Genomic DNA, 10,730 nt, shown 5'->3' with positions numbered 1-10,730 from the left:
GTGGTGTCACTTGTTAATTCCCCTCTTTCATTTCTGATTTTATTTATTTGCTTTTTCTTTCTCTCTCTTTTGCTTGATGAGTCTGGTTAAAGTTTTGCCAATTTTGCCTATCTATTCAAAGAACCAGCTTTAGGTGTCATTGATTTTTTGTATTGTTTTTCAGACTCCATTTTGTTAATTTCTGCTCTGATTTTTAATATTTACTTCCTTCTACTCACATTGGGCTTTATTTGTTTTCTTTTTCTAGTTCCTTTAAGTGTAAAGTCAGATTGTTTATTTGAGATTTTTCTTGTTTCTTCAAGGAAACCTGTAATGCTATGAATTTCCTCTTCCAACTGCTTTCCCTGAGTCCCATAGATCTTAGGTTGTTGTGTTCTCATTTTTATTTGGTTCAACGAATCTTTTAATTTTTTCTTTCATCTCACTGTTAACCCATTTATTGTTTAGTAAATGTTATTTAGCCTCCATGCCTTTTGTGTTTCCTAGGTTTTTTCTTGTGATTGATTTATAGTTTCCAAGACGATTTTTGATAAGATTTCAATCTTCTTAAATGTGTTAAGACTTGTTTTGTATCCTAACATGTAGTCTATTTTATTTTACAATGTTTTAATTTATGTTTATGGTTGAAAGTATTACAGATGTCCCCATTTTTCCCCCATTGATCCCCTTTGCCATGTACACCCCCACCCCAGACTTTCATCACACTATTGTTTGTTTCCATGGGTTATGTATATGTGCATATAAGTTCTTATGTTAATCTCTCCCCACCCACCACCCACCCCCTCCTTCACTCCGAGATTTGTCTGTCTGTTCTATGCTCCTGTCTCTGGATCTATTTTGTTCCTTGGTTTATTTTGTCCATTAGATTCCTTATATGAGTGAGATCATGTGATACTTGTCTTTCCATGACTGGCTAATTTTGTTTAGCATAATATTCTCCAGGTACTACCATGCTGTCTCAAAGGGTAAGATATTCTTTTTTACAGCTGCATAGTGTTCAATGGTGTAAATGTCTGATAACATTCTTGATATGATTTCAATCTTTTTGAACTTGTAAAGACTTGTTTTGTGTCCTAACATGTGGTCAATCATTGAGAATGTCCCATGTGCACTTGAGAAGAATATATGTTCTGCAACTTTGGGGTGAAATGTTCTGTAAATATCAATGAAATCCATCTGATTTAGTGTGTCATTCAGAGTCAGTTTCTTTGTTGATATTTTTTGTCTGTAATATCTATCCAGTAAAGTCAGTGGAGTGTTAAAGTCCTGTACTGTGACTGTATTGCTGTTGTTATCTCCCTTGAAGTCCTCCAGAAGATTTTTCGTATATTTAGCTGCTCCTATATTGTGTGTCTACATGTCTACCAGGAATATATGCTCTTGTTGTATCGATCCCTTAAGTATTATGCTGTGACCTTTGCTGTCTCCTTTTAGGGCTTCATTTTGAAGTTTTTGTCAGATCTGAGTATTGCTACCTCAGCTTTTAATTTTTTTATTTCCATTTGCATGGAAAAAAATTTTTTTCATCTCTTTGCTCTCTTCCTGGGTGAGTCTTCTGTTCTGAGGTCAGTCTCTTGTAGACACCATATATTTGGGTCATGAATTTTTATTCATTCAGCTACCCTATGTCTTTTGATTGGAAAATTTAATCCATTTATATGTAAGGTTATTATTGATAGGTGCTTATCTATTGACATTTTATTTTTTTATCTTGTGTTTCTCTCTCTATATATATTCCTACTTCCTATTACAGCAGTCTTTTTAACATTTCTGGTAATGCTGGTTGGATGGTGATAAACACCTTTAACCGTTTTTTGTCTGGGAAGCTTTTTATTTTACCATCTATTTTGAATGATAGCCTTCCTGGGTAGTGTAGTCTTGGTTTCAGATTTTTGTCTGGCATTACCTGTAATACTTCATGCCACTCCTTTCTGGCCTGTAGAGTTTCTGATGAGAAATCAACTGACAGCCTATGGGAACTTTTTTGTAGCTTAACAAATTGCTTTTCTATTATTGCCTTTAAGATTTTCTTTGTCTTGAGTTTTTGGGTTTTTAATTATGATGTGTCTGGGTTCGGGCCTCTTTGGAGTCTTCTTGCTTGGGACTCTCTGTACCTCCTGAACTTGTGTGAGTTTTTCGTTGACCAGGTTAGGAAAGTTTCCTGCCATTATTTCTTCAAACAGGTTCTCGATTCCCTTGGTCATTTTCTTCACCTTGTGGCACTCCTATGATTTGAATATTGTTACATTTCATGTTGTCCCACAGCTCCCTTAAACTGTTCTCTGGGTTTTTTTCATTGTTTTTCTTTTTGGTTCTCAGATTGAGGGCTTTTTTCTACCCTATCTTCTAATTCTCAGCATCATTATTTATCTCCATTTCACTTAACTCTTCATCTGGAGAAATCTCTTGTTCTTTCATTTGGTACTTTCTTGTCTCCCTATTTTGGCTGCCTCTTTGTTTTTGTTTCTATGTATTATGTAGACCTGTTATAACTCCCAATCTTTTTGGATGGTGTCTAGTAAAGGCCAATGTCCCACCTATGCCTGAAGGCTGATTGATATTCTCAGACTCTTAATGAGCCTCAGGCTGTAGACTACACATGGTGTAAACTCCACATGGTGGTGTGAGAAGTTTTCAACAGGTGGGGAAATTGCTTTCCCCCCAAGCAAAAGCTGCCTGGATAGTAAATGTCTGCCAGAGAAAGATGTCTTCTGCAATATGGGGGAATGACTCAGCACAGAAATACAAATGGCTGCCCTCCAATCTCTATCTCCAGGGTCTGCAAACCTGGATTCCCCTCAAAAAGCTTTAGTCCACTCTACCCTCCTACTGCTGGGACCCACAGTGAGTGGCTGCACATAAAACTGTGTGTTGACCCTTTAAGAAGGTGCCTGCATTTCTAGCCAACTCTCCCGGGCAGACAGAAACTCTGCTGATTTTCGCAGCCTGATGTTCTGTGTGCACCTTTCTCAGTTCTGGTGCTCTGGGCTGGGGAGCCTAACTTAGGGTTTAGACCCCAGAGTTCTCAGTGGGAAAACCCCCCACCGCAGCTGAGATATTCTTCCAGAACTTCAGCTGCTGCCCATAGGATTCCAGCCAACCCTCTCCCACCTCCACACTTTCTACCAGTCTCTTTGTAGTCTCCACTTTATAGTTATGGTTATAAGGGTTCTCTCCAGGTAGTCTCCAATTGATTATTCAGGATGATTTTCTATATTTTAGTTGTAATTCCAGCTTGGTCCTGGGAGAGTGTCAATGTAGCTTCCTCTTAATCAGTCACCATCTTGGAATCTCTCAGCTGTAGTCTATGCTTGAAAATGTTCCATGTGCACTCAAAAAGAATGTTTATTCTACTGCTTTGGAGTAAAATGCTCTGACTATATCAATTAAATCTATTTCAGTGTGTCATTTAAGGTCACTGTTTCCTCATTGATTTTCTATCTGGAAAATCTATCCATTAATATCAATGGGGTATTGAAATCTTTTACTATGCCTGTATTACTGTAAATCTCTTTCTGTATGTTTATTAATATTTGCTTTATATATTTAGGTGCTCCTATGATGGATGTGTAAATGTTTAAAAACATTATATCCTCTTGTTACATTGCTTCATCATTTTTTCTATTTTGCTTTATTATAGCCTTTGTTTTTTTGTTTTGTTTTATAATTCATTTTACTGTTGACAGTATTATAGATGTCCCCCAATTCCCCCCCTTTGCCCCCTCCACCCTACTCGAGGCCTTCACCTGTCTATTGTCTGTGTCCATGGGCTGTTCATATATGCTTATAAGTTCTTTGGTTAATCTCTTCCCTCCTTCTTTCCTGCCTTCCCTCTGAGATCTTTAAGTCTCTTTCATGTGTCCGTGTCTGTGGTCCTATCTTGTTTGTGAATTTATATATTTTTTATATCCTTTGTTTTAAAGTCTATTTTGTTAGATATAATTATTGTTACCCCAGCTTTTTTTTCCCATTTCCATTTGCATGAAATATCTTTTCCATCTCTTTACATTTAGTCTGTGGATATCTATCATTGTGAGGTGGGTCTCTTCTAGACTGCATATATATGGGTCTTGTTGTTTTTTTATCCATTCAGCTAACCTATGTCTTTTGATTGGAACATTTAAGACATTTATGTTTAAAGAGATTATTGATAGGTAAATATTTATTGCAATTTTATTTTTATAACTATGTTCCTTTGTTTTCTTCTTCTTCCTCCTCTTCCTCTTCTTCCTCTTCTTCTACCTCCTTTTCTTCTTCTTTTAGATCTTCTTAATAAAGACCCTTCAAGAATTCTTGTAATAGTGGTTTGGTGTTATTGAACTTCTTTTGCTTTTTTTTTTGGTCAGGGAAGTTTTAATTTCTATTTTAATTTTAAAAATTTAATTTAAATTCTATTTTTATTTTGGGGGGGAGATTTTTTAAAATTATCTTTATTGTTGAAAGTATTATAGATACCCCCTTTTTTCCCCCCATTGATTCTCTCCACCCCACCCCCACCCTCACCCCTAGGCCTTCACCACACTATTGTCTGTGTTCATGGATTATGTATATATGCATATAACTTCTTTGATTAATCTGTCCCCACCCAACCCCCCCACCTCCACTTTCCCATTGAGAATCTGTCTGTTCCATGCATCTATGTCTCTGGATCTATTTTGTTCCTCAGTTGATTTTGTTTATTAGATTCCCCATATGAGTGAGATCGTGTAAAATTGAATCAGGAAGATTCAGAAACCTGAATAGGCTAATAACAACTGATGAAATCGAAGCAGCAATGAAAAAAAAAAAAAAAAACCTCCCAGCAAACAAAGGCTCTGGTCCAGATGGCTTCACAGGGGAGTTTTCTAACTCTTTAAGTTGTAGGGTTAGATAGTTTACTAAAAATTTTTCTTGATTTTTGAGGTAGGCCTGTAGTGCTATGAAATTCCTTCTTAGGACTGCTTTCACTATGTCCCATAGATTTGGGGTGATTGTGTGTTCATTTTCATTTGTTTCCAGGAAGTTTTTTATTTCTTTCTTGATCTTATTAGTAACCCATTCATTAGTAACGTGCTATTTAGCCTCCATGTGGTTGAATGTTTTTGAAGGTTTTACTGTAGTTGATTTCTAATTTCATGCCTTTGTGATCCGAGATGCTTAATATAATTTCAGTCTTCTTGAACTTGTGGAGACTGGTTTTCTGTCCTAACATGGGGTCTGTCTTTGAGAACAATCCATGTGCACTTGAGAGGAATGTATATTCTGCAGCTTTGGGGTGAAATTTTCTGTAAATATCAATTAAATCCATTTAGAGTCTCTGTTTCTGTGTTGACTTTTTGTCTGGATGATCTAACCAGTGAAGTCAGTGGGGTATTAAAGTCCACGACTATGACTGTATTGATGCTGAACTCTCCCTTAAAGTCCTTAAGGTTATTATTGATAGGTCTTTATTTATTGCCATTTTAATTCTTTATGCCTAAGTTTCTCTCTCTATTTCTTCTTATTTTTAAAGCAGTCCCTTTAACATTTCCTGCAATGCTGTTTTGGTGGTGATAAACTCCTTTAGCCTTTTTTTTTTTTTTTTTTTGGTCTGGAAAACTCTTTATTTCACCATCTATTTTGAATGATAGGCTTGCTGGATAGAGTAGTCTTGGTTTCAGATCCTTGTTTTGCATTACCTTGAACACCTCATGCCATTCCCTCTGGCCTGTAGAGTTTCTGATGAGAAATCAACTGACAGCCTATGGGAGCTCCTTCGTAGGTAATGGATTGCTTTTCTTTTGCTGCCTTTAATATTTTTTTTTGTCTTGAATTTTTGGCATTTTAATTATGATGTATCTGGGCTTGGGCCTCTATGGAATCTTCTAGCTTGGGACTCTTTGTGCCTCCTGAACTTGTGTGACTATTTCCTTGACCAGGTTAGGGAAGTTTCCTGCCATTATTTCCTCAAACAAGTTCTCTAATCCTTGCTTACATTCGACCTCCTCTGGCATTCCTATGATGTGACTATTGTTATGTTTCATGTTGTCCCACAGCTCCCTTAGACTGTTCTCCTGTTTTCTAATTGTTTTTACTTTTTGGATCACTGAGTGATTTTTTCTACCCTGTCTTCTAATTTGCTGATCTAATCCTCAGCTTCCTCTAATCTGCTGTTTATTTCTTTCAATGTATTCTTTATTTCTGCTATGTCATTTTTCACTTCTGAATAGTCTTCTTTCATAGTTTCCATATCTTTTTTCATGCTGGTGAGCATCTTTAAAATCAGTATTCTGTACTCTGTATCTGGTAGATTGCTTAACTCTATTTCATGTAGCTCTTTTTCTGGAGACTTCTCTTATTCTTTTATTTGTAGCTTGTATTTTTGTCTCCCCATTTTGGCTGTCTATTTGGGTTTCTTTCTATGTATTAAGTAGGTCTGCTAGGACTCTCAGTCTTTTTGGAAGGTCTCTGGTGCTGGCCAATGACAGATGCTCTTTGTGACTGGCCTCGAGTACCCTGTTTGGAGCTATCGACAACTCACAGCTTGAGGTCCCCTCTGCTGCGGCTGGGTGCAGTTCAACAGGATCAAGATGCACACCAAAGTCTGCTTTCCAAGGCCTGGGACCAGAAGCAAATGAGGCAAAAAAACCCTCAAAGCACTCTGAGGCCTGTCTCTGCCTGAAGGCTGAATAATTTGATTCTTTTAATGAACCTCAACCTGTAGAAACGCCACGGGGTAGGGCAGCTGATTGTTAAAAGGCTCTTAATGAGCCTCAGTCTGTAGAAACTCCTTTCAGTACTGTGAGAGTATTTTCAGGAGGGTGGGGCAATTGCTCTCCCCCAAGCAAAAGCATAAAAATGTCTGCCTGAGAAAGATGTCCTCTGCAGTATGAGGGAATGACTTGGCACAGAAATCCAGATGGGTGTCTCCAGAGCCCACAACCCTAAGTTTTCCTCACACAGTTCCAGACCACTCTGCTCTCCCTCTGCTGGAACCCAAGGTGAGTGCCTTCACATAAAACATTATGCTTTGGCTCTTTAAAAGGGTGCCTGCAGTTCCAGCAGTCTCTCCCGGGCAGACAGAAACTTGGCTGCTTTTCACAACCAGGTATTATGTGGGCAACTTTCTCAGTTCTGGTGCTCTTGGCTGGAAAGCCCAGCCTGGGGTTTAGGCCCCAGAGTCCTCAGTGGGAATCCCCCAAAGCTGAGATATCCCTCTGGACCTTCAGCTGCTGCCTGTGGGAGCCCAGCCAGCCCTCTCATCCCTCCACACTTCCTACCAGTCTCTATGTGGTCTCCATTTTATGTCCTTTGTTATGAGGGTCTCCAGCTCATCTTCAGTTGCAGTTGATTATTCAGGATGTTTTTTCTATATTTTAGTTGTAATTCTTGTTTGGAACCAGAAGAGAGAGTCAGTGTAGCTTCCACTCAGTCTGTTGACATCTTTAATCTCTTTAGACTGACATCTTTTTTTTTTTTACTTTATCTTTATTGTTGAGACCATTATGATGCCCCCCTTTTAACCCTACTGATCCCCTATACCCCACATCCATCCCACCCCCAGGCCCTCCCCACACCAATCTCCATGTCCATGGGCCATGCCCATAAACATACAAGTGCCATGATTAATCTCTCCCCACCCAAACCCCCTTCCCCGCCTTCCCTCTGAGATCCATCACTTTGTTCCAAACCTCTATGTTACTGGATCTACTTTGTTCATCAGTTTATTTTGTTTATTATATTCCACATATAAGCGAGATAATTTGGTATTTGTCCTTTTCAGACTGGCTCATTTAACTTAGCATAATACTCTCTAGTTCCCTACATGCTGTGCCAAAGGCCAAAAGGTCCTTCCTCTTCATAGCCACATAGTACTCCATGGTGTAAATGTGCCACAGCTTTTTTATCCACTCATCTACTGATGGGCACTTGGGCTGTTTCCAAATCTAAGTTAAAGTGAATTGCACTGCTGTGAACATAGGGGTGCATAAATTCTTTGCAACTGGTGTTTAGGGTTCCTTAGGATATATTCTTAGAAGTGGGATCACTGGATCAAATGGCAGGTCAATTTTTAATCTTTTGAGGAAACTCCGTACTGCTTTCTATAGTGGCTGCACCAGTCTGCATTTCCACCAGCAATGTACTAGAGTGCCCTTTTCTCCACAACCTCGCCAGTACTTGTAGTTCGTTGACTTGTTGATGGTAGCCATTCTGACAGGTGTGAAGTGATACCTCATTATGGTTTTAATTTGCATCTCTCTGATGATTAGCAACATTGAGCATTTTTTTATATGTCTCTAAGCCATTTGTATGTCCGATTTGGAGAAGTGTCTATTTAGGTCCATTGCCCATTTTTTAATTGGATTGTTTGTCTTCCTTTTATTAAGTTGTATAAGTTTCTTATATATTTTGGATATTAACTCTTTATCAGATGTGTCATTGGCAAATATGTTCTCTCATATGGTGGGCTCCCTTTTCATTTTGTTGATGGTTTGTTTTGCTGTGCAGAAGCTTTTTATTTTGATTCAGTCCCATTTGTTTATTTTCTCCTTAGTTTCTCTTGCCCTAGATGTATCAGCAAACATATTGCTATGAGAGATGCCTGAGATTTTACTGCCTATGTTTTCCTCTAAGATTTTTATGGTTTCATGCCTTACATTTAAATCTTTTATCCATTTTGAATTTACTTTTGTGTATGGTATAAGTTGGTGGTTCAGTTTCATTTTTTTGCATGTATCTGTCCAATTTTTTCAACACCATTTATTGAAAAGACTGTCTTTACTCCATTGTATGTTGTTGCCTCCTTTGTGAAATATTAATTGACCATAATGTCATGGGTCAGTTTCTGGATTTTCTGTCTGTTCCACTGATCAATATGTCTGTTCTTGTGCCAATGTCAGGCTGTTTTGATTATAGTGGCTTTGTAGTATAACTTGATATCTGGTACTGTGATCCTTCCAACTTTGTTCTTTCTCAAGATTGCCGTGGCTATTCAGGGTGTTTTTTGGTTCCAGATACAGTTTTGAAGTGTTTTTGCTAGAATTGTGAAATATGCTGTTGGTATTTTAATAAGAATTGCTTTGAATTTATAGATTGCTTTGGGTAATATGTACATTTTAATGTTAATTCTTCCAATCCATGAACATGGTATATCTTTCCATTTGTTTATATTTTCCTCTATTTCTTTTTACAGTGACCTGTCCTTTTCTGACTATAGGTCTTTTACATCTTTGGTTAAGTTTATTCCTAGGTATCTTATTTTTTTAGTTGCAATGGTAAATTGGATTGTTTTTGTAGTTTCTGTTTCTGAGAGTTCATTATTGGTGTATAAAAATGCCAGCAATTTCTGGGTGTTAATTTTATATCCTGTTGCCTTGCTGAATTCATTTATTTAATCTAGTAGTTTTCTGGTAGAATCTTTAGGATTTTCTATGTACAATATCATGTCATCTGCAAAGAATGACAGTTTTGTTTCCTTCTTTCCAATTTGGATGCCTTTTATGTTTTCTTCTTGTCTAATTGCTGTGGCTAGGACTTCTAGCACTATGTTGAATAAGAGTGGTGAACGTGGACACCACTGTATTGTTTCTGTTCTTAGGGAAAATGTTTTTAGCTTTTGCTCATTGAGTATGATGTTGGCTATAACTTTTTCATATATGGCCTTTATTGTGTTGAGGTACAATCCCTCTATTCCCACTTTGCTAAGAGTTTTTATCAGAAATGGGTGTTGGGTTTTATTGAATTCTTTTTCTGCATCTATTGATTAGATCATGTGATTTTTACCTTTCAATTTGTTTATGTAATGTATCACGTTTATTGATTTGCAAATATTGTACCAGACTTACATCCCTGGAATGAATCCCACTTGGTCATGGTGTATGATCTTTTTCATATATTTCTGGATCCTATTTGCTAATATTTTGTTGAGGATTTTAGCATTTATGTTCATCAGGGATACTGGCCCTTAATTCTCTTTCTTTGTAGTGTCTTTATCTGGTTTTGGAATTAGGTTAAAGCTGGCCTCATAAAAAGAGTTTGGAAGTGTTCCTTCCTCTTGGGTTTTTTGAAATAGTTTGAGGAGGATAGGTGTTAATTTTTCTTTGAGTGTTTGGTAAAACTCTCTTGTGAAACCATTCAGGCAGGGCTTTTGTGTGCTTGGAGCCCTTGGATTACTGCTTCAACTTCATCAGCAGTTATCAGCCTATTTAAACTTTCTGACTCTTCCTGATTGAGTTTTGAAAGGTTGTCTTTTTCTAAGAATTCATCCATTTCATCCAGGTTGTCCAGCTTGATGGCATATAGTTGTTCATAGTATTTTCTTACAACTCTTTGTGTTTCTGTTGGGTGAGTTGTTATTTCACCTCTTTCATCTCTGATTTTGTTTATTTTTGTCCTCTCTCTTTGTTTCTTGAGGAGTCTGCCTAAAGGTTCATCAATCTTTATCTTTTCAAAGAACCAGCTCTTGATTTCATTGATCTTTTTTATTGTTTTTTAAGTCTCTATGTCATTTATTTCTGCTCTGATCTTTATTATTTCTTCCCTTCTACTTACTATAGGCTTTTCTTGTTGTTCCCTTTCTAAGTTTTTGAGTTGTAGGGTTAAAGAGTCTATTAGAAGTTTTTCTTATCTTTTGAGGTAGGCTTGTAGTGCTATAAACTTCCCTCTCAGGACTTCTTTCATTGTCTCATAGATTTGCAGTTGTTGTATGTTCATTTTCATTTATTTCCAGGAAGTTTTTATTTCTTTCTTCATCTCTTTGGTAACCCATTCAT

Source organism: Miniopterus natalensis, chromosome 10 (genome assembly GCF_054644295.1).
Source record: "Miniopterus natalensis isolate mMinNat1 chromosome 10, mMinNat1.hap1, whole genome shotgun sequence".
Lineage (NCBI taxonomy): Eukaryota > Metazoa > Chordata > Mammalia > Chiroptera > Miniopteridae > Miniopterus > Miniopterus natalensis.
This window is presented reverse-complemented; position numbering follows the sequence as displayed.